At 32.5% G+C, this 25,157-nt stretch overlaps 1 pseudogene; it reads right to left on the bottom strand.

Moving 5' to 3' along the window:
- Positions 1-8,035: 8,035 nt before the first annotated feature.
- On the bottom strand, positions 8,036-13,615 carry LOC108462658 (COP1-interacting protein 7-like; annotated as a pseudogene).
- Between the last annotated feature and the right edge of the window lie 11,542 nt (positions 13,616-25,157).

Raw genomic sequence — 25,157 nt, 5'->3', positions numbered from 1 at the left:
CATTGCTTTCCGATTAAATTATTCTTCATTAGCCAATAATTACCATTTTTTATTTTAATTTAATCGTCTAATCTATTTTGCAATTTCTTTTTTCGATTAATTCCATATTTTTATAAATTTACGCAAATAGAATATAAAATAAAATATTATTTATAATTTGATTAAAAGCATTTATTAGTGAAATTTAAAAATTATATAGATAAAATTATTTTTATTATTATAACAATAGATGTTATATTGAAAAATATTTTTTAAGTTTAATTTTTTCCCTAAAACCTTTTATCTAAAATATATTTTTCCATCGTCGTGGTAGAATATAATGAATTTGGATAAATTCACTGCATTCTATTTTGAATTTTTTATCAATAATGAAAATTTAAATTACATTTTATTAATTTAATTTTCAAATTTATTATTTTAGTAACTGTCATTAAATTTAAATAAATCAATAACCTTTCATTATAATTATCTTAGAAGATAATTCGATTTTTTTAGGATAAATATCAAAATTATATATAGTTTAATGTACAATTATTTACATGAACTTTAATTTTATACAATTTTATACATAAAATTTTGATTTAATTCAATTCGTAAATATTAACACAATTATTGATATAGCCTCATTTTATGTTTATATATTGCATATATATATAATTATATTTATTCAATATAAAAATAAACTGATATATTTATTTCTTCCAATGTGTATGATTAAATTAAAATTAAAGTTTCAAGTATATATTTGAACCATATTTAGAGTTATAATTCCATCATATTAAAGTTTATATAATTGCACATTAAATCAAAATTCATCTATAATTTTAAAATTTATCTTTTTATATAAAAAACTTATTTTAAAACTCCAAAAGTTATTTTTGATCATTTATTTATTTTTATGTCTTCGTTCATTATGAAACTAAATTCAAATTGTAACTCATTCAATTACAAAATAATAAATATCTCTAATTCATCAATAAATGTGAGAAGAAAAACGGAATTTAAACTATAAAAACGGTATTATAAAAAATCACAAACCCTAAATATAAATAATAAAATAAATATGAAAAGTATAAAAATAAATAAATATCTCTTACCTCCGTTTTCATTTATTTAATTAAAAATAATAATTTTTCTTTCAAAATAAATAAAATAATGTAAATAAATATTGAATTAATGTTTCTATCAAAAGCAAGTTTTATTGAAAAGCAAACAAACCAAAGCATCCTATTTTGAACACAATTTAAAATGAAATAATAGAATATAATAAGGAAAAAAATTCATTATAGAGAAAAATAAGAGTAATTAATAGCGTGCTGATTTGGTGAATACAAAAGTGAAAAATAAAAAGTTATTTGTTGGGGTTTTGAAATATTCGATTTTAATTTGAATTAAATTTAAGATGTGATATTTTAGAATTTAATTTAGTTGGAATTAAAATTTTAAACAACCTACTCCATTTACTAATTACCTAATTATATTATTATTTTTTGTGGGTTAATAGCTTCAATCATCCTTTAACTATGTTCCTAAAATTTAATGAGGTTCTAATTCAAGTTATGTACGTGATGTACACAAAATGTTTAGAAATTAATAAATGTGTTTTAAAGTAAATATTTCATGTTAGATTTGAATTGATATATTTAATGTCTAAATAGAGAATTGGGTTAATGAAAAGACTAACTAATACAATATTAATTTTTGAGGACTCAATTAAAGTTTATAAATCAATTTAGAATTCGAGAAATATTTTGGGATGTATGATGAAATTAACTTAAATTGTAGTATGTTAAGGTGGAAAGTTGAGTTTACTATAATTCAGTCAAATTTGTTCATGATAATTAAGTTTTAACTTTGTCATATTAATTTTGGGTTTTAGGTTTTAGACTTTGTTTTTAAGTTGATTTTATGGCTCTTGGACCTTGTCTTTCATAAATAAATTTAAGAAAGTAAATAAATGGTTGTATATTAAGGGCATGGACATGGTTGGAAAGAGAAGGGATGGGCTTAGAGTTGAGGCATTGAAAGCCCAATATTATAATGCGGTTTTTGGCAGAAAGAGAACACCTAAATCTAATATGCCTGCCAACTGTTCGTCTTTAATCCTCACACATGTTTTCCAGCCCACTACTGTTCAGTGAATGTGACATCCTACGACTTATAATTCTTGTACCCTCTTTTGGGACCATTTTTTTTACTTTACCTCGCCATCTCTTTTAATTCTGCTACCATATCATCTTTATAGTATTAAAATTCTATTTAAAATATTTCAAGATATGTATATATTTTTATCATATACAATGACATATTTTAATTATTCTATAGTCTAATCATATTATATCTAATATTTTTTAAAAAATTTCTTCTCTTTTATGGTAGGCTAAGATGAAGAAATTAGGTGGAAGTTTATGATAGATTGATGGGATACAAACACTAAAGAAGTATGAAATGTCATTATCTATGCTTGTCGTGATAACTTTTTTCTTTTAAACATTATTTTCAAGAGATATATATAATTCATTATATTTTATTTTAGATATGCACGATCAACAAATATTAAGTGTAGTAGTAAGGAATATTATATTCTAATAGAAGAATAAAATTTAAATTTTAGATACGATATTATTAAAAAAACGGTCACAAACTCCAAAATATAAATCATATAACTAATATAAAAGGTAAAAAATTATATAGACATTCATCCTATTAATTCAAACTTCAAATTTATTAAACCTCGTGTTTTAAAAACAATCAATAAAACATTAGAACTAAAATTATAATAAATTGATTTGTATATAACTTCACATTTCTTGAACTTTTAGCTTTTAATGGCAATAATCAATTTAAGTTCATATTTTAATTCGTAATTTCATCAAGCAGCCCCCCAAAAAATATAAATAGTCAAAACACATATTAAAATTTCAACTTGAATCCGCAAATCATGCATTCCAATTGTTTTCTTCTTTTAATTTCATGAAGAATGGAATTGACTTTTGAAACCTAATTAATTCAACCACTTGGAAATTAAAAATCAAAGATAATTCATTAACAAAATGATAATACAAGGTTATCAATACTCTACAAATTCTAACTTTGATTATTTAAAATAAAAGAATAAAAATACTCTATGAATTTCATCCTTCTATATATATATATATATTTTAAAATTCAAACAAAATTTTAACCTTTAATTTCTATTAAATAAGTTCTAAACATTTAATTTGAATTGAGATAAATTTCTATATTTAATTTATAAATTTATATTTAGGGTTAGTATTTAATATATAAAATACCTCTATAAAACACTTGTCAACCCCTACTTTTTATTGTTCATTAATAGTATATCAAATAATTTCCCTCATATTTATGCATTGTTCGTGAATCAAATGGTGAATTTATATTTTAAAAACTTTTATTTGGTCGAACTAAATATTACTCTCTAAGCTCTTATCATAAGGCAATATTTCATCGAATTTATTTATTTTTATTTGGTGAAATTAAATTATCTTCCATATCAATTTTATAATTCATAAAAATAATTCTTTTTAGGTCTATGATGGTTTCTTTCAACAATATATTTTTCTCTAAAATTTGAACTTGAATCATTTCTCTTCATCGGATTTATTTAGTATAAATTAAAATAAAACTTAATTAAGTAAGATAGAACTATGAAGAGTTTAAATGAGGGAGGATTATCCAATAAATTTTAATACACATTTGGAATAAATTTGATTTTAGGTTACCTAAATCACATTTATTTAACTTGGGGGAAAATTGAAAAGAGTGTTTTTTTTTTTTTTTCAAAGTATCCAGCCAAAAAAGGTATAATTACAACTCATTCTTGCACATGAATTATGACGACTTGTGCATCATTTTTATATTAATTTACCAAAAAGTAGAAAGAAGGGAAGAATCCCAGAAGCTATAAGAGAGAAATAAATAAAATAAAATAGGTGGATTCAGCCTAAATCCACCTCATATTTTGAGACAAATATGAAGCTAATAATTATTTATGGGAAAAAAATGTATTGAAAGTAGTGAGAAAGGAAAAGCATGCATGGGGCTGGTTTTCTTTTTGTTCATTTAATGAAGAATGATTTAATTGCATATGCAAAGTATATAATGTGAATTTCAACCATAAGCACAGATTTTTACCTAAATTCTATCAAAGTTAAATCCATTGAGACATTAATATTGGGTATAATCAAATATATTTGTAGCATTACATATTAATAAATGAATGGAAAATTGAGTTAAGAATCAATACATGCCCTTTTTTTTTTGTAATGTATGTTCCCACCATTATCAATCAATTAAATGATTAATAAGTTATAAATTCTAGTAGATGCAGACATAGCATGTGTCTTGATTCTCAACAGCCTGTTTAAGCTTTAAAATGGATTCCATTTTCATCTCTTAAATAAACATTAAAATTATTATTATTTCAATATATAACATGCTTTAGCATCTAATTAAAATTATTAAAATCTCATACTCAATATTTGGTGTCTTTCAATAATAATGTAGCAATCAGCATGTCAAATAATTTTAGATTTGATACCAAAACTTTTACAATACTTTCTATATCTTATGTTAGTATTTTACCATGGTTGAAAATGGAAAATAACTTGAAGCGTCATTCTTGAAAGCCCCAGATCATTACAACTGTGCTTCCAAATATAGTTGCAAGGATCAGAATCCAAAAGCTGGGAAAATGAATAGTCTTATATTTCAAATCAATAATAGGGACGAATTTCTTTCGATTCAAATCTTTTTATCTTTTAAATATATCATTTGTGAAATCAGAAATTTGTTTTGGGTCGAAATTAAATTATATATTTTTTTATAATAATAAAATATAATTTTGTCATTTTAATATCTTATATCTTTATATTTTTAAAAATTAAATCAAAAATTTATCATTTTTAAAGGGTTAAAGTGTAATTTTACCATTATTAGTTTAAAATTTTATAAATTATAAAAGGCCTAAATAAAAAATTTTCCATATTAGGAGGGACTGAGGCCCTTGCCAGCCCTTGGTATGAATCGTAGCTTTTTAAATTGAAAATCAATATATTTTCAAAGTAGTAGTTTGAGAATAAAGAAAGAATGGTAGATATTAAGTCCGAATCTCTAATTTAGTGAATGCCACATTTTAAGAGTTTGTTACATGAGTAATATAACTTAAACTCTGGGTTTAGAGTTTTATGCAAATTAATCTATGGTAATTAAAAGTATATTAGTTTGGAGTTGTTTTGACATTTTGACATTATTCATATCTATTTTATGATTTATATTTAAGGTTTGTGATTGTCCCAAGCACGAAATAAGAGTTGAAGTCCAGATTTAAGTTTTCTTTGACAAAGTCATCATCCTTTGGTCGTCTTTGAATTATGATCCCATGACCATACATCTTTGTGTTATGTGGATTTGTGTGAAAGCTTTTGACAAATCTAGAACAATCAAATTTGTGTCTTGTAGTAAAATGACAAACAATTGGTGGACAGTTATGGCATGCCTTGAAGATACTAGCTAGGATGCCAGAATTCAATGGTTGGAGAGTGAAAACAGAAAGACGTAAAATTTCATCGACGATGATCTCTCTGACTAAATGGTCTTTCGAATACAGGTTTTTGCTGTCTGCCTAAATCCATGAAGCTTTCTTGGCAGTTGTATAATGGCTGAAACAGATACAACATGGTACCGCAATATCAGGGATGTGTGACTGCGTGATATCAATAAGGTGTAATCAAGTTGAGATGAAATGCTCAACCTTGTTTAAAACATAACCTCACTCAGGGTGCTTCTTTTATCTTTAAAATGGGCCTGTAAGGTATAATTTGATACTAAATGGGCCTTGAATTTGCCTTCCGATTTGCTCCTTTACAATTGCATAGCTCTCCTATTGAATTTGGTGCAATAAGAAAAAAGGGTTAAAATATGTTATCTTTCTACTTTTATTTTGAAAATTTAATTTTTTTTATTTTTAAAATTTTAAAATTTTGGTCAAACTGTTAATATTTTTTTGTTAAATTATGATTAATTACTAAAGAGATTAAAGTACTTTGGAGGTTGGGGCTTTACAGTTAAAAGCGCTTATCGAATGATAAAAAGAAACACATGGATTGAGCAAGATTTCAGGTGGAAGACCGTTTGGAAATATCAAGGACCACACTAAGTCTGATTCTTTTTATGGTTAGTATGTAAGGAACGATTGCTCACTAATCTTGAGCGTACTCAAAAAAAGGTATTAGACAAAGTGAGGTTTGCCCAGTATACCAGCATGACACAGAAGACATTTTGCATGCCCTTAAGGATTGTCCGGTGGCTAAAGAAGTTTGGAGGCATATAGTGTTAGGAGATCCCCAAACCCAATTCTTCTCTGTTAGTCTCTTAGAATAGATCAAGACAATGACCAATGCTTTTTGGTTTGATTGCCTAGTGTATATGAAAAAATAAGAATCTCTTCGCATTTTAAGGATTGTCCTAGAGCTTTTTAAAAACTATTAGAGTGTCAATAAGTTGGACAAAACAATATAGTGCAATTAATAATTTGGGCATTCTTTGGAGGTAATAGTTTAGAATTTTAATGTGTTTTAGGATATTATTGGAATGTTAGGGAGTTTGAGTGTTTGTTATATTTTAGGTTTGTTTTTTTACACACACAAAAATGAGGTTTTGTATTATAGAAATTGAATCAAATTAGTCCATCTATTATTAAATAGATTAATCTAGTCATATGCTATTAAAGAGAATCAAATAAGTCTAAATTGTAAATGAGTTAACATTTATTGTATAAAACTCATCTTGAATTTTATTTTTCAATTGTAGTCCAATTCTTAACAAAAATTTTTATTTGCAAAACTATAAAAATTTTGAAAATATTAATTCTATTAAACAGTAAATACTAACTTAATTCTAATTTGATTTTTTATTTTTTTAATACTATAAAAACTAAGTCGATCTATTGAATCGTAAAGAGACTAATTTGATTGAATCTCTAAAATGAGGAACTCTCAAATAAAGTCTTTTATAGTATATTGATTTTAGGGAATGTAATCTTTTAATCCTTGGTGAGTTTCACATTGTGGTCATTGTTGCTACTCTTTTTGGATAAATAATCACTGTGGAATGCTGCAACTTTGATAACTCGATGAGGATGAGTTGATGGTGTTGGAAGACGGTTGATCAGTGAGTTAACTCAGAGTGAGTCAAAAACAAGTGGGAAGAAAGGGTTATATGGGTAGAAGAGAGGGTTTTTTACCCAAATAATATAAAAAATAAAATAAAATACCAAAATAGATTGTTTCAAAAGCTAAGTACCAAAATGGTACATTTGACTTGGTGGAGGGTGGTGCATAAGCTGCACCACTCTAAATTTCTAACCTAAAATAGTAAAAAAAATAAAAAATAATGATTTAAAAGATTTAGGAATTTGTTATGCAAATTTTTTATTTTTAAATGGCTGCTGAAAAGGAAGGGCAAGGGTGCTGACAGTGTGGCGACACCAATTTTTAAATTTAGATAATTGCCTTTTAAGCCCTCCTTATTTATTATTATTTTTTATTCCTCTTCAACTCACTATATTGTGTTTAAACAAACCATTAACCTATTATACATTTTTTTTTAATTTTTTCTCATCTTATTATTCGAATTTAGAATGATATGTTTTTATGCATTAGGATAGTAAATGCTTGCCTATTCTATCCTCTTTCTTTTCAATTTTCTTCCCTATCAAACATGCCCAAAATTATTTTTTTCCTACTGTTTTACTCTTTCTTTCTCTCCTACTTTTCTGTTCAACTAAGCACACTCAAAATCAACTTTTGATTTTTAGTTTAGTGGAGGTGGCTTCAGGTAATTTTCCTTTGTTGTTCTCTTATTTTGTTTCATCCATAGGAAGATGAGTGAAGGGAAAGATAGTGTAGCAGCATGACTTATAATCTTAAAATTCGTATGTATAGTATAAAGTTATTCAAATCAGTATGTAGAGGAGCAAAGCAGAAAGTAAAAAGTAAAATTAAAGATCTTCGTATGAAACATAAAATCAAAGATTTGGATAACAATTACTAATGGTTCAAACAAATGGACCAAATTTATATACAAATTTGTATACAAAGGCAAAACCAAACCAAAAAAAAAAAAAAGTGTTTCAATCTGACAACATGATATATCAAACAAAGACAAATTAAGTTATGAATCTTTTCTCATTTTTCTTTCCAAATTTCATGAATCCTTGAATGGCTCCGACATCAATGGCCTTATTGGTACCTTCTACCTGAAGCTTTATAACACTATCTAAGTTCGACTTTTCATTTTTGTTGAAATATTTCTGTCCAAAGCATATCTTGAGCATACTATCTTTCAAAGATCCTCCAAACAAATGAGAAAATATTTGAAAATTTTAACATACCTGTATTGGACGTATTTTGTCATCCAACACTCAAATCAAAATCCAAGTGGCATAACTTATAGAACCAAGAACCTGAAGCAGAAGCATTATGGGATGGCAAGCACACATCAAGCTGCTTGCAAGAATTAACTATGGCTATGAAATCAGTTTAAGTAGTAGAGTTTCTAGTTCTTTTTCCAAAGAAAAGGAGCTTTCTAAACCTTTTGGATGCTTTGGGAGAGTTTTCACCATTGTTCCATTTCTTCCTGGAGTGAACTGAAGGTTCCATCTCTATTTCTTCATTTGGTGGTGGTGTTGAGATCTCTATTTCAGCAATCACCCTACCTGACGTATCTTTTCCATTCACCTCGCTGTTTGTTCTGACATTTACAGTTGAAAACTAACCAGTCTTGTCAGGCGATGGTGGTATGGGATCAACTGTAATCATCTCAGGAACATCTTCATCAAAATCTTTTGCTTTTAAATGATCTGATTGCAGTGGCTTATTATCCTCAGTAAGCATATTTGCATTGGCGTTTTTTTGACTCTGATGGTGTGTTTCTTTGAGGAATTTCACATTCTTCAGGTTTCATTATTGAAGTAGTGCTCTGCAACTCTTGAATGTCTTTGAAATCATCAACAATGGCAGTTTGTTGAGTTGCTTCGGATTCGAATGTAATCTCTTCTGAGCCCTTTTCTTGTGGATCTTTGTCACAGGAAAGTACTTTCTTTGTGCCACTTTTCTGATCTGAAGCTTTTACTTTGTTTGTGCTTGATTTAACCTTCTGAGATCCAGTTGTCGATGAACTGTTTTCCTTCGATGCAGACTTTTTCGGTTGGTTTGATTTCAATTCGGTTGATAAGACCTTCGAAGTGTTCCGAGCAGTCGCAAGGTGTTCTATAGTGGAACTTCTTAGAGCTGGCTTTGGTAATTTCTTTGTGTCCTGGTTCAGGGGTTGATTCTTCAAAGAAGTTGTTGAAGTTTTAGTTCCAATGGAGTTTTTCCTGGAAGTAACTGTGTTAAGACCCTTAGCTGCACTTCTCTCAGCAATCCTCCTGGCGCTGAATATGTAATTCCTCGATTCTGTTCCGAATCTCCTCTTTCTATTCGAAAAAAGACAAGACCGAGGACATGAAATCAGAAACATGTTAATGGACACACAATTGGAAGTTTTCATATGTTAAGACCCTGAAAAATGACACAGGAAATGTATTAAAATTTTTAGCCACATTGAGCATTGCAGTTTAGAGCCTAAAGGGTTGATAAATACCTGATCAAATTTGGATTTCTGGACTACAGTTCTGGTTCCGGCCGGCGTTTTCCTGATCTTTGATGCCATGTCTGATTTGCTCTTGACTACTGATCTGTTCAGAACTCTAGATCGAGATTCTTTATTCGAAAGTTTTCCTTCGGAACTTCTATTTTTTCTACCATTAGTATCCTTGTCATCAGCACTGGTTGTTTCAACATCCGAATGTTTCCTATTCACTTTAGCAGATAACATGTTCATTTCATAGTCGATTTCATGAGTCCGAGAAGAGAAGGCATTTACCTCAGATGAATCACGTCCAAGCATCATGTAAAGGTCATCTGGTTCATATGAAATAGAAGCAGCCTTTGGAACACTTTCTGCATTGTCATTTTTGGTAGCTTCAATTTCGGCAACCATGCCTATTCCGATCCGTAACCGAGAATCATGTTGATCTTCTCCTAATGATGGACCTTGAATCATTAAAGAATCATCAATGAGAGCATCTTTCTTGTTTTTCTCAGTGTCGGAACATCCTGCGGCTAATGAAGAAGCATTATCACCGTTGAACATTTTGAGGCCTATGATCTCATTCTGGTTTGCTGATTTATCCAGTTGGTTGTTCATAAACCATTCTCCTTCTTTTCGACTTCTGGTCATTGTAGATTCTGTGGCGAAATCCGATATATCAGTTCGAGAACTGATCCGAGAACCATTGCCTTGTAGCATCACCAATTCCTCATTTGTGTCATCTCTTCTCTTAGCAACTGGTCCCTAGAATTCATTAGTTCTGAAGTTTATGCCTCGAGTTTCACCCTCATAGCCGCTATCCATCTATGTGGCCAGAAAGGGATCACTAAATACTGCAGGCTGATTTCTTACTGTCTCGGAGTTCGGATTAAATACAGATGACCTCCCGATTCCATTCTCGGAACCATTGCCTGCAAAATATTTACCTTGCAACCTTGCAGGCTCGGAAGAATCCAAATCCTTTTCCTGCAACAGAAGGTTTTGGAAAGCATCCCAGGGATTGTTTGCAGTGGCAGCCATAGTTTCATGCTCATCATCATATGAAACAGTGTTTCGATGCTTGTTTCGATCGTGTTGCTTATGATGTCACGAGGGAGATTTATGTTGTTTCTCCAATGATTCAACAGCCTCCTCCACTTGCGGTTTAAGATAATCTCCATCAATGAACTCATCCTCATGTGAAGTCTCTTCAGAGTCACTGTCCTTTCCCCTCTCGGAAGAAATGTAATTAATGTTACAGATAACTACCTTTCTTGAGGCTTTCTTTCCGTGCTTTTTCTTTCGAACCTGCTCTTCTGGTTCACTCTCGGAGCTTGAATCACTAGGCTCAGTCGATTCATCTTGCTTTGAAGTTTCATCTGCCTTACTACGTGAAGATTTTTTCTTGTTCCTAGAAGATGATTTATGACTTCTATGATCCTCTGGTTCCCAACCACGCGCAAGACTTGAATCCTCTACATTCGGAGGCCAATGCATATTCCTCGAATAATATGGAGGCACAGCATGCATCCCAGGGAAAAAGTAACCTTGATATGGAGACATTTGTTGAAATCCAGGACCCTAAAAATTGTGCATGAATTGAGGAGCATGGGGTGGCCATGGCATCTGTACTTGAGCTTTCTCATCTGTGGAAGATGTTAAAGATTTCAGAACATGTACAGTTATATGGGACCTGAGAAATTCGGGGATCCATCCTTACCTGGGTTAATATCTGAACTCCCAGCATCAGATGCATCAGCTGAACCGTTTTGCTTCGTGCTAGACAAACTCATCATAAGATTTTGATTTGGATCATTTTCTTCCCCCGCAAGTACGATCCCGGATGTTCCAAGGTAAGACAAGTCCGGTCTTGGACATGCTTGCATTGCTGCTACTTCAGCCATCCAAAGCCTATTTCATTCTTTCTCTTGCACAACTCCATGAAATTCAAGCAAACTTCCCTGACACATAAAATGAAATAGACTATATTTCCGAATATCGAAGATAAATGGTCCTTTATTTTTGATGTATAACATTAAACTCACACACACATACATGAACAATGATTTAATGTTTGAATGAAAAAAACCAAATGGCATAATGTAATGTAAAAAATTGCATACAATCTGCAGTAAGACAAAGCTTTCATGGCCTCAAGTAATGCTACAATTTTCAAACCGAAACTCCAGTAAACTCCCATCATTTATAGAAATGCAGACCTAACTCCTAGCTGATGGAAATCATTCGTTTACCTTAACCGTCAAGCACCGAAAGCATCAGCAAAAGATAGGAGATCTTCGATATGATCGGGTTCATAACCGGCAACCAAGGAATGAGCATAAGCGATTGCTTGTTCTTTAGAAAGTACTTTCTTCCTAGTTTCGAGAACTCGTTGAAGTCGAACCCTGCAGGTTTAACCCCAGGTGAGCAATGGCTGCATAGTAATGACAGAAATGTAAAATCAGAGCTAATACGAATAAATTGCAAAGAAGAAAGTAATTTACTTTTGAATTTTCTTCTTGAACAGCGTCCCCAGTTCCATTGAATTCACCATTTGACTGAACGAAGCATGAAGAACACATGAATTAAGATTGTGAGATATCAAAGGAAGGAAACCAAACAAATGTTTTAGCAGATCAGACACAACATACCCTTGATGAAGAAAATGTTTTCTGGAAATTCCCGGAAATAACTGATTCAGTTCCTGTCAGTTCCAGATTGGATGATTCATGAGTGACATAATTGATAATACTATAACAAGATTGAACTCTAAAACATAGAACTCAATAAAACTAATGAACTTCATAAACCAAAATCCACCACAACATCAACAGATCTTCATAAAATGAAAAGAACAAGTTCAGACAAAACATACCATTGTCTCTGTGGCACTAGCTGCATTTGCTGCTTCATTTGATTGAATTGAATTCTCAATCTGCTCAATTTCTCTCTCCACTGTCACAAATCTCTCAAGAACTTCCGGTGTGCTAACAAACCTCACAAACCTGTTAAAACCTAAGTTTTAGTTCAGTTGGTTGAAAGACAGACACCCTTAGAAAGAGACACTCAATAAAATTAAGATTCGAATCTCGATATCCGTAACATTTTACCTTTGCAGAGTGGCTTTAGTGAACCAAGAAGGAGTTAAGCCAACTGGACGAAGAGTTATAGAGTAGCCTCCTTTTGATATTTGATCTTTAGCAGTTTTGAGATGTGAAATGAAGGGATCTAATAATCCAGATTCCAATTTCTCACTCTCTTTTCCAGCAAAAATCACCAGTTCACATCTTCAATTTCAGATAAACCAAATAAGATGAAATGACACAATGAAAGAACCTCAATTCACACGAAAAAAAGAAAAAAGATACCTGGTTTTAGTTGGAGTGAGTTGGAACAAAACATAATCAAGACGTGTCCTCAAGTCCATAATTTTAAGACAAGACAAAGAAACAAACACTGAGTCTTCATAAAATGAGTTCATGATCCATTGTTGGAACTTGTAACAGCAACATGTTGTGTTATGCTAAAAAGCTTTAGAAACTCATGGGGTTTTTCAGGTGATTTATTTGCACTATAGAAGTTGGCAAGGATTTTCTTTTTCATTGGATGTTGTGCTATTTCATCTTTTGCAGGGTATTTAGTACTTTGGTTTGTGTTTGGCTTGAAAGAATGTTACAAACTATAGACACTAAAAACCAAACATTTAAGAGAAAAAAAGAAAAAAAGAAAAGGAAAATGGCAGTTTGCCAGCAAAGAGTTGATGAAAAGGCATAAAGCTTTGTCACATGGGAAAGTTATGAAGATCAGAAGGAAAACGAGATTTTATGATATTTTAATGGAAGTTGGATCCCATTTACCGACAGTATTGTTTCCATTTTGTATTTTATATATAAAAGTTTTGATATGAGAAGATGAATTCCATTGTGTCTGGTTCTGATTTTGCAAAGTTATTAGTTGAGAAGTCAGTTCTTGACTTTCTTTTCTTCTTTCTTGCTGTTTTATAATCTTGTTTTTCAAGGAATATACATTATGGTCAAATATGCAATTTTGTGACCATTGCTTATAAAAAGTTGAAATAAAAATTAAATTTAGTTTTATTTGAAATAATAAAGTTAGTTTATAAATGTAGTATATAGAAATATAACAAATAATACTATTCTCTACTTTGTAAAATAAAAATATTTTAATATAATACTACTCTCAAAATAATATTTTATATAATATGATTAATAAGCATAATTTAAATCCTATCCTATTCTCTTAGAATAGAATCATGGGAGTAATGGGTATCTGCTTTCTTTAGAAACATCTTTTTAGATAGCATTATCATTATATATATCAATAATGGTATGAGAACCTATTTTACGAAAAGTCTCACAATGAGTCTAATTAGGGTTCATAATTAATTAATTATCACCAATGTGGCTCTCTATAATTGTAGTATTGCAAAAAGAAAAAAAAAATTGCAATCAGAATTACTGCCAAATTTTGATATCGTTGGTTCAAATCTAGCTTTCAATTACTAATATATAAATGCCATTAATTGTCTGATTATGAAAGATTTCCACCAAAACTTAAATTTGGAGTCTTTCTTGCTTATCAACAAACTTGCCACTCACTTTTCCCTCATTTTATTTGTGATATGTATATTTGAAAAATTATAATTTATATTAATATTAATATTTAAATGTACATCAAATATAAATATTTTACGAAAAATATAGTCCCAAAATATTATTTTAAATATATATTTTATTAATTATGTTTGAGTTTTAACAATATCATTCAAAATTCGAATACTCAAATATTATTATAATAATACTTGTAGTGAGTTGCGGTGAAAACAAGAATTGAATGAATGAGGTTTGATTGATTAGTGGGTAAAGATAATGGTTTACATTAGTTGTAAAATGGTACCTAACAAGAAATTAACTGCTTTCTTTTTGTTTTTTCTCTCAACTTTACAACAAAGGATAGCAAAGTTGACATTTTGGGTTTTGTTCATTTTTTTTTCTTAAGAATCAAAATCCATACCCTTCAATATAAATTAAAGCTTTGATTGGTTATTTCATCCAAGAAAAGCAACCCCTATCGGGGGAGGGGAGATTATGAAGGCATTATTTATGCTTAGCTGTTTATAAAGTTCCTATTTTCTAGAAGAAAATATATTTACATTTTTTTACCGTCATTTATAGAACTAAAGAGAGTTGATTTAAAAAGCATAACAACGTCAAGAGTGCTCTCTCGTAGTCTCCCAAAGAAACAGGTCTGTTATGGTTGGGTTCTGAGTAGGGCGGTGACGAAGGTAGCTATGGAGAGGGACGACATCTCTCTTCTAAAAGAAGAACTGGTGCAACTGACAGTTAAAAGTTCTCTAGTGGTTCCCAAAGGAAAGCTGACTCTTTTGGGGATGGTTTGGACGACGAAAACCTACAATCCAGATAGCTTTCGACCCCAATTAAAAAGTATCTGGAAAACAAAAAAAGAAATTTGAGATTAAAGTTGCCGGTCAAAACCTGTTTATGATTGAGTTTGATGATGAGGAAGATCTGGAATTAATACTGGTAAGAAAACCTTGGCTTTTTAGACAAAATTTGGTGATTTTCAAAAAATTGGACAAGCCGATGGAAAGAAGCAGTCTTTGTTTGGTAAAGTCTCCCTTTTGGCTCAAAAAGGGTCCACGCCCACCAGAATGAGAAAAGAAAGATCTTACACATGCGATTGGATCCACTTTTAGAGAAATCATTAGTTCAAAAATAATTGGGGATTTTTGTTGTATTAAAGTGGAGTTAGATGCGTAAAAGCCTCTACGTAGAGGGATGTTCATTCTAGCAGGTTTGTGAGAAAAATTCTGGGTCTCTTTTAAGTATGAAAATTTGCCTGGCTTTTGTTTGGATGTGGGTGTATGGGACACAGAATAAAGGAATGCAATGACACTCCAGCGGATTCTAATGAATTGCTAGAAGACGATTTACCTTTCTGTCTAACCCTGAAAGCAGAGTCAAACTTGATGGGGAAGGTAAGTATGCGGCTAGGAGCAAACATGAAGAAATCGATGACACAATGTTTCTACTTGGAGAGATCTGATGAGAAAATGAGGGAAAACACAAATTTCGATATAGTTTAGGACAAAAGGTGGACAGCGATGAAGGACAATTCGGGAATCAGAGAGGTAGAGACCAATATGGACTCTCCCTTGTTACGACCGAATCTTAAGGAAAAAAGATAAGGATAGGATTTGGTTTGACGATAAATTTAGAGGTGTTGATAAGGATGAATACAAAGATAAAGTCCTCTATTCTAAAAATCCAGATTGTGATAAAATGGAACACAATGAGCCTTTAATTTGGGCTAGTCTCCTTCGGTTATAGAAATGGGCCAAGTTGATTAATCTCACAATAACATAGATGGACTCAAGGGATCAAGAAAAAGATAGAGAGGTTGGGAAAACAACCCCAATGGATCAAAGTGAGGGGGGATTTGCTTATCGGAAAAAGGATTGAGACGGTTTGAAGGATTTAGAAACACTATCTGAAAGTAACAATAGGGAAAAAAGGACAAAAGTAGCAGAAAAGGAATCTGGAAAACATAGTTCCAATGGGTAATTCTACAGGGGAAGTTCAAGCATCACCTTAACTAGGATTGGTGGCAGCCAGTTGGCTTGCCAACTGGGCACAATGAAAATCCTATGCTGGAATGTCTATGGTTTGGGGAATCCACGAGTAGTGCATTGACTTTGGAATGTACTAAGTTGTATAAACCCTAATTTGTCTTCTTTATGGAGACGAAACTTGACAATCATAAGATAGGATCAGTTAGGAGACGTTATGGTTTCATGCATGGGATTGAGGTGGGGGCGGATGGGAGTATGTGGTTTATGTTTAACCTAGAAAGAGGAGGTGGATATAACACTAATAAGTTTCTCTAGGAATTTTATCGATGTGATGGTTAAGTCAAAGAAGATAGAGTTGGAATGGTGTTTTACGGGGTTTTATGGATCTTCGTTTGTAAATGGTAGAAGCGATTCATGGAATGAGTTAAGAAAACTAAGGACGAATACTGATCTTCTATGGCTAGTTTGTGGAGATTTTAATGAAATTTTGTATGAGTCTGAGAAAAAGGATGGATTGCCAAAAGAAGAAAAAAGAATGAAGTAGTTTCTGAAAACTCTTTCAGATTGTGGTCTCTTTGATATAGGTTTTTCGGGTCCACGGTTTACATAGGAAAGGAGGAATCTACTAGAAATAAATATTAGGGAGTGACTTGACAGGGGATGGCGAATGCAAGCTGGTAAGAGCAATTTTCACATGCTTCAGTTTGACATTTACCTCATTTTTTCTTCGACCATTGTCCTATTTTAATTCAATTAGAAAATGAGGGTAAAGAGAGGAGCAAGAAACCTTTTTATTTTGAAGCTTGGTTGATGATGGATGAGACCTTTGAGGGAGAAGTCCAAAGAATATAGAGTTTGACTAGTGGGGATTTTTTAAACAAACTTAACAGCCTTGGTAGGGGTTTAATGGGATGGGGCCGATGCATTTAGTGCAAAAGAAATGAATTAAAAGTGAAGTTGAATAAAAACCTAGAGGATTTAATGAATGCAAATTGACAAATTGAAATATTAGATGATTTAATTGATACAAAAATTCAATTAAACTAGGAGATTGATAAGGATGATTGTACTGGGAACAAAGGGCGAGGATAATTTGGCTTAAGGTTGGTAATAAAAACATGAAATTCTTCCATACCTTTGCTTCTCAACAAAAAAAAATACAATCAATAGTCTAGAATCTGAAAATGGTAGGTACACGAGGGAACAAAGCAAGATGGCACATATCACTAAAGCTTTTTTTGAAGGTCTTTTCACATCAAAACAAGGGATGCCTAACATGCAACATATTTTATCGGAGGTTGAGAAATGTATTTTCGATAAGATGAACTCTGAGCTAACAAAGTCTTATCAGAAGAAAAGGTTTATGCTACTTTGAAAGGAATGGGACCAACTAAGGCACTAGGTATTGATGGCTTTCCGGCCATCTTTTTCCAACAATGCTGGCAAATTGTAGTAAATGAGGTTAGTCTTTTCTGTTTGAGTGTCCTTAATGATAAATGAGCATGAAAAATATGAATGTTACTACTATTGTTCTCATACCAAAAGTCCAAAACCCAACAAACATGAATAAGTTCAGATCGATTAGCTTGTGTAATATCATCTATAAATTGGTGGCAAAAATGACCGGCAACCGTTTTTAGAAGATATTAAACTTTTTTATTATAGTTGTGAAAGCACTTTTTTGCCGAGCAGGCTAATCTCAGATAATATCTTATTGGCATATGAGATATTGCACACTTTTGGTTATAGCCCTAAAATTGGATATGAGTAAAACTTACGATAGAGTGGAATGTGGTTTTATAAAAGAGATGATGACTAAAACAGGTTTTGCAAAGGCCTGAGTGGATACGGTGATTAAGTGTATATCAACTGTTTCTTATTCAATAAGCATAAATGGACTGAAAAGAGACTTTTTTCTCCCTACAAGAGGGCTAAGGCAATGAGACCCCTTAAGCCCGTTTCTTTTTTTGATTTGCAGTGAGGGTCTATCCATTCTAATGTGTCTTGTTAGTAGTGAGGGGAAATTAAAGGGGGTTAAGGCAAGTCGAAGTGGACCTACAGTGCCGCATCTACTCTTTGCGGATGACTGCATTCTTTTTTGAGGATGTTACTACAAAAGGTGTAACTGTTTTGAAAAATGTATTGAAAGAATACGAAGATTGCTTGAGACAGTGTGTGAATTTTGACAAATCTACGGTTTTCTTCAGTATGAATACTTCTGAAAGTGCAAGAGTACAATTATCTAATGAGCTGGGAGTGAGATATTCAAATAATCTAGAGAAGTACTTGGGTCTTCCTAATGTGGTTTTTAGAAGGAAAAAAAAGCCTCTTTTCAAATTTTAAAAGATCGGATGAAAAAGAAATTGATAACTGTAGTACACGATTCTTATCGTAAGGAGGGAGGTCTTCATTAAAGTAGTTTTACAGTCTTTTCTAACTTATTCTATGGCTTGTTTTCTGTTACCCAAATCATTACGTGAAGAACTGGAGGGAATAATTATTAGGTTTTGATGGTAGAAATCTCATGGAAAACGTCGTTTACATTGGTGCGCATGGGGGAAACTATGTGATCTGAAGGAAAATGGGGGTTTAGGGTTTCAAAGTTTAGAAAATTTTAACATAGCCGTACTAGAAAAACAGGGGTGGAAACTTATTTCAAACTCAAATTCTTTACTGGAAAAAGTTTTAAAAGAAAAATATTACCCCAATTCAGATTTTTTACAAGCAAGTTTAAAATATATGCTTCTTACATGTGGAAAAGTATATGGGCGACGAGAAAAGTGCTTTAGGAAGGCACGTGTTGGAGGGTGGAAAAGGGTGATAATGTTTTTATTTTTAACCATGCATCGTTACCAGGTTCTCATAATTACAGGTTAAATCATCTAGTTGATAATTGCAATTTGGAGTATTTTGTTGAGCATATTGATAATAATCAAAGAGAATGGAGAGAAGAGATAAGTACCAATACCTTGGATATGGTTGATGTGGAAAGGATCCTTCGAATCCCACTGGCAACAATTCTTCATGAAGATGATTTAGCTTGGAAGGGTGAGCCATCGGGAGTGTTCTCGGTACCAGTGCCTACAAACTATTACAGATGGTTATTCCTACTCCTACTTTAAATACATTACAACTAATTTCTAGAGATTTCTATCAAATGCTATAGAATTTAAAACTCCCACCTAAAGCTCAAATTACAGTATGGTGCATCTAAAATAGCTTCATCCTAAGTAAGGTAAACCTTTATTTTAAGAGGCTGCTAACAAACATAGAGTGTCCTCGATGTGGGAAAGAAGTAGAAAACACACCACATGTCTTCCTTCTCTGCCTTGTTGCAATAGAAGTATGGAGATTACTGAATTTACAGTGGCTAATACCAAATAATATTTAAGACTGGTTTGAATGGCTTACTTGGGCTTTTGATAACTGTCCAAACTCCTAGAGGCGAGTGATCTGTGTCTCCCTTTGGGTCTTATGGACAGAGAGGAACAAATATCTGCATGAACAAATAAACAAATCGAGTAAGGATATAGCTTTTTTTTATTTATAGATATATAAAAGAGTTGGAATGCTTAGAGGAGAAAGGACTTACCATGGCAGTAATCAAAGAAACATGGGTCCCCTCTTCTAGAGAGGATATAAAAATCAATTTTGATGCCAGCTTTAATAGGGATTTCTTCAGAGTAGGATCGAGAGTGGTTGCTCGAGATAGAAGGGGCAAAGTGTAACACCCCAAACCCAGTCTAGACGTTATGGCTGAATCTGGCGTGTCACATCGGAGTGTTTTTCAAAAATTGATCCTTTCTGTAAAAATCCATTACTGAATTTAAATCCTTTTATTATTAATTAATGAAAGTTCTCGTCAAAACATTTAACTTATTAACCATTAGTGTTATATTAAATTGATTTAAAAACGCGGAAGCTTTTTAAATCGATGAAGTTTAAAACGCAAGTTTTAGAAAACAGTAATTATTTTAAAAACTCATCTTTACCTAGACTAGCAGTTTAAAAAAAAGTATAATCCACAGCCCAATTAAAAATTAAAACCCACAAACGGCCTAATTACAAAATTAAAAACCCAAAAGTGAAACTTAAATTAAATAAAGTTGAATGCAAGACACAGCAGTCGTGTGGCCACCTCTAAGTCCCACGCAGCACCAAATCGTCTAAGGCTGGGGATTACCTGTATAGTTGAAAAGAAAGGGTGAGTTTAAACTCAGTGTGTAATCCCCTAACAGACAACAGAAATCAAAATATGCAAAATAGTCTAGGCCGTAGCCTTATTCAGTAACAGAGTAGTCTGGGCTTTAGCCCTATACAGTAACAGAGCAGTCTAGGCTTTAGCCCTATAAGTAGCAGAGTAGGCCCAAGCCCAAAAAAGAATCAATACAGTGTAATGCAATTATGCATCCCACCCAAATACAGCCAGCACACCACCCGTACCAACCAACACACCATGTGGGGATATAAATCGATCCACCCAACCAGTACACCAATATCGCAAAGAAAGCGCCAAGAATAATAATGCAAAGATAGCTACCAGAAGCGAGAATGTGGCGAAGCCACCAAGAATGATGAATGTGACATAGTCACTGGTACAGTACTTCTTCTATATCAAAATCCCAACCCCATGCAGTATGTCATGTCATAAATATTACGTGTATGTAAAGTCATACTTAGTACAATCATATATGTAAATCAAAAGCACATCAGTCATACGGAATATAAGGGCATAATCGTCATTTTACCATACAGGGGTATTACGGTCATTTTATCCTACAAGGGCATTACGGTCATTTTATCCTACTCGGGTTTCAACTTAGATAACGACCTCTCCGAAGGTCTACAGTCGCCTCGAGCGACACAGATAACCTAAATGATCATAATGGTGTAAATGGGCCAAAGGCCCATTACTCGGCCCAAGTGGGCCCACACGCTTGTGTGGCCCATTCAGCCCAAATTCAGTTACGGTTATGTGACTTACATAGCCCAGTCCAATGTTTATCACTTACTGTGGATTTAATCTGTGTGGGGCCTGTGAGCCCATTGGGCTCACACTGCTCATTTCAGCCCAACGTAGCCCATAACGGCCCAAGTCCACGAAAAGCTCGTGGTGGTCTTTACAGTCTATCACCCATGATTTATGGGCTCGGTTTACCCCATGAGCGATTACACGCTCGTGAGGCTTCAAATGCCGAAGTTTCGACACTTCGGCTTTTCGACTTTTGCCGATATACAGTAAGGAAGGGTGTGGTTACACACCTTTTTGCGAAATCAAGTGAATTGCTCTCAAGCCCAAAGCCTACATTCCAATAAGGCACACTGTCAGTTTTCCAATCGACAGAATTCACATAACTTAATCCTAAATCGCCACCCACTACTTGCCTTGAATGAATGACAATGGCTTATTGCTTTTTAAATCACTGACTCAAATGATCGTACGTTTCTTGCTGATTAACTGCATAAACCAAAGATCTTATTAGATAGAATCAATTGTAGATGTGGCTTAAATCCAAAATATCATTTATAGAAGTACAGGGATATTCGACCTTTGCCCAAAAAGAAGGAAAGTAATGCATTTACATTTATTGGAAAAAATGAGAGGACAAGGTTTTAATCGCTTCCAAAACACTTACACTCCTTTACCCCACTGAAATCCCCAGAATCCATCGCATATTACAACACGAAGAAGAATGAGAAGCGTAGTCAGAAAACATAAGAAAAAAACATTCGGCTTCCAAAAAGATTCAAAAGAACAAATTTAAACACATATTGAAACGATTGAGAAACAAGAGAGGGAACATACGGGTACCTATCGATTCGTCAGAACTCTTGCGAGACAAAAACCACAACACCAACAGTAGGCACAAAAGTAATCAGCCCTCACCAAAAGTAGGGAAAAATCAAAATAAGATGAAAAAAAGAAAGAGGGACAATCGACTAGGAGAGAAACTGATGGAAAAGAGATAATGGGGAAGAAAGAAACTATATTCGGCCAAGATAAAGAAAGAAGGTGAGTGAGACAAGATGAGAAGAATAAATTTGGCAGAGGGAATTATGAAGAAATGAAAAGAGAAGAGAAAAGAAAAGCTTTGAAGAAGATAGCCAAAATTCAGCAATTGGCCTTTAGGAGTTTCGACAAAAAGAACAAAGTACAAAATGAAGAAGAATGTCAAAGGAGAAAGAAAAGAACCCGAATGGTCAATAGCAACTCAGCTATCAAAGGAGTACGAAACCAAAAAGAGAGAAAAGAAGCAGCTACCAAAACCCAATGAACTAGACCAATTCGGCACTAAGTGCCTAAGACAAATTTGGTACCCAAAGAATCCCAAATTCGGCCAACTCTACCCCTTTTCAAATTCCACGATTTTCTCCACCAAAATCTCCTCCATATCCATTACAACCATTATCCAAACCCTTGATTCTCTCCCTTTGACCAAGTCCACAACCAGCTCAGCAGAATTTCAATCCAACTCTACCTCTCTCTCCTTATGGCAATAAAATAAATACACCCTGTATGCCATGGGATTCGAACCTAAATTCTCTCAGTTACCAAGTCACGCCACTTGCCATCAAGCCACAAGACTTTTTGTGACAAAAACCCCTCACATTTAAATATGAGGCCTAAATGCTAACATCCAGATTCACTTAAGAGAAAAAACTAAAACTTTGAAAAAGAAAGAACTTAAACCCAGGCTTCTCTAACACTCCTAAATATGCCCAAACACTTTGCCATTACAACAGACAATCTATTTGTGAAATTTTCTTGCACAACTAAATTCCATTTGTTCCGATACTCGAAGCCCATTTCTTCTAGGCCCAAATTTGAGGCGTTACACAAAGTGTTCGCCTCCAAAGCAACCATTCATGAGAACGTTAGTTTGGCTTTCGCAACAAAAGTACATGCATGTTTAGAGGCAGTAAAACTGGGGTTAAAACTAAAAGACCGTAAAATCATATTAAAAAGGACTCGATATTAGTCATTAAGAAATGTATTTCGGACTCTAGAGACAAATCAAAAATATGTTCTATTATCCAAGACATATACAGAGCAAGTTTAGATTACTCAAATTCCAATATGTTCGTCGCAAAGCAAACAATGTAACATCCCAAATTATGGCCTAGTCAGAACAGTGGTTTTGAGACCATAAATTTGAATTAAAAATAATTATTTTATGATTATTATAAGGCCTATGACATGTCTATATGCTTGTGTAAAAATTTCATGAGGAAATTTTATATTTAAGATGCTTGATTGGACTTTAAGGACTAAATTGAATAAATTGTAAAACTTGAGTTCTAGAAGCTTTAAGCATGAAATTGAATTGAATTATAAATTATAGGTCCTTAAAGAGTAATTTGACCAAGTTCTAAAAAATTGGACAAAAATGGACATGGTTAGGTAAAATTTCAAAGAAAGTCATTAAGGGCATTTTGGTTATTTTGTAAATAAATGAATTAAAAAGGGAAAATAAGCCAAAATTGTCCATCTTCTTCCCCATTCAGCCGAAATTTGCATGGAAGCCATGGCTAGGGTTTGGTTCAAGCTTCCAAGCTCATTTGTAAGTGATCCTGAGCCCTGTTTTTAATGTTCTTTACATTTTTAAAGTCCCGGTAACTTGACCTATCTATTTCTACCATTATTTTGAGCTAGGGTCCATGTTTAAAAATTTAAACATGAATGATATGCATGTGTTTTAATGTATAATGGTATAAAATGAATGTTGGGTATTAAAAAAACAACTTTTGCTAAGTAATTTTTGGTAAAAATGCTTAAAAGGACCTTTTTGTAAAAGTTATAAAATTTATCATAAAAGTGTGATTTAGTGATAATTAGGGGCTTCTATAGTTACAAAAATGATTTGTCTGGGCTTAAAATGTAAGGAAATTGAATAAAAATCATTTTATGAGCCTAGGGGCAAAAGTGCAAATATGTGAAAGTTTAAGGGTCAAAATGAAAATTTGTAAAAATATGATTTTTGGACCCATATGAATAATGTGACTAATTAGTAAGCTAAATGTGATATTATAGATCAAGAAAAATGAGATTCGGGCATAGATTGGAAATGAATGAGATTATGGACTAAATGGGAATAAATAGCCATGCTTGCATTCAAGGTAAGTTCGTATGTCAATAATAATGCAATAATATCATTGTTTATGCTTGAAATTAAATTGATATGTTAACATTTTGTGATGAATATTTATATAGTTGATATGATGATTGTATTATGTGGCAAATGCCTAAATGTAATTATGAGCAATGCCATGTTTATTTCATGAATATGAGATTGGTGAATTTGTAAGCATGAATGGTATTATGGTCATTGTTCACGTCATGACAAGCAAGTGCGATAAGGATACTATGTGTAAGTGTGGAAAACCCCGCTTGAACCTTAGGAATAGTTTAGGATACAAGCGACATGTCACTAGGAATTAAGAAATCCAAGCTTGTTGAGCGGTCCGAGTTCGTGATATATGTGAGAATCCGAACTTGTTGAGTGGTCCAAGTGTAATACCCTGAAAATTTTTACAGTAAGATATTATCCTTGATATAGTAAAATAAGGAAATAAAGTGACAAAAAGGAAAATTTTGAGTTATGTCAATATTGAGAAGTATATTATGATATATTAATTCAAGAAATGACTAAATTGTAAAAGTGAGAAAAATTTTGTTGCACAAGAGTAAATACTCAAAATTTGAGGGGTTAAAGTGTAAATATGAAAAAAGTTGAAAGACCAATAGTGTAAATATTTTAAGAGTGGAATGATCTAGAAACTAAAGAAAATGGATGGATTAGGACCAAATTGAATAGGTGAAGAACTATGAGGGACTAAATTATAATTTTATCAAATTAAATGATGACTCAAGGATGGAATTTTAAAAGATAAT

The sequence above is a fragment of the Gossypium arboreum genome, chromosome 13 (genome assembly GCF_025698485.1).
Source record: "Gossypium arboreum isolate Shixiya-1 chromosome 13, ASM2569848v2, whole genome shotgun sequence".
Taxonomy (NCBI): domain Eukaryota; kingdom Viridiplantae; phylum Streptophyta; class Magnoliopsida; order Malvales; family Malvaceae; genus Gossypium; species Gossypium arboreum.
The sequence above is the reverse complement of the archived record's forward strand: the minus strand, read 5'-3'. Positions and strand labels throughout refer to the sequence as shown.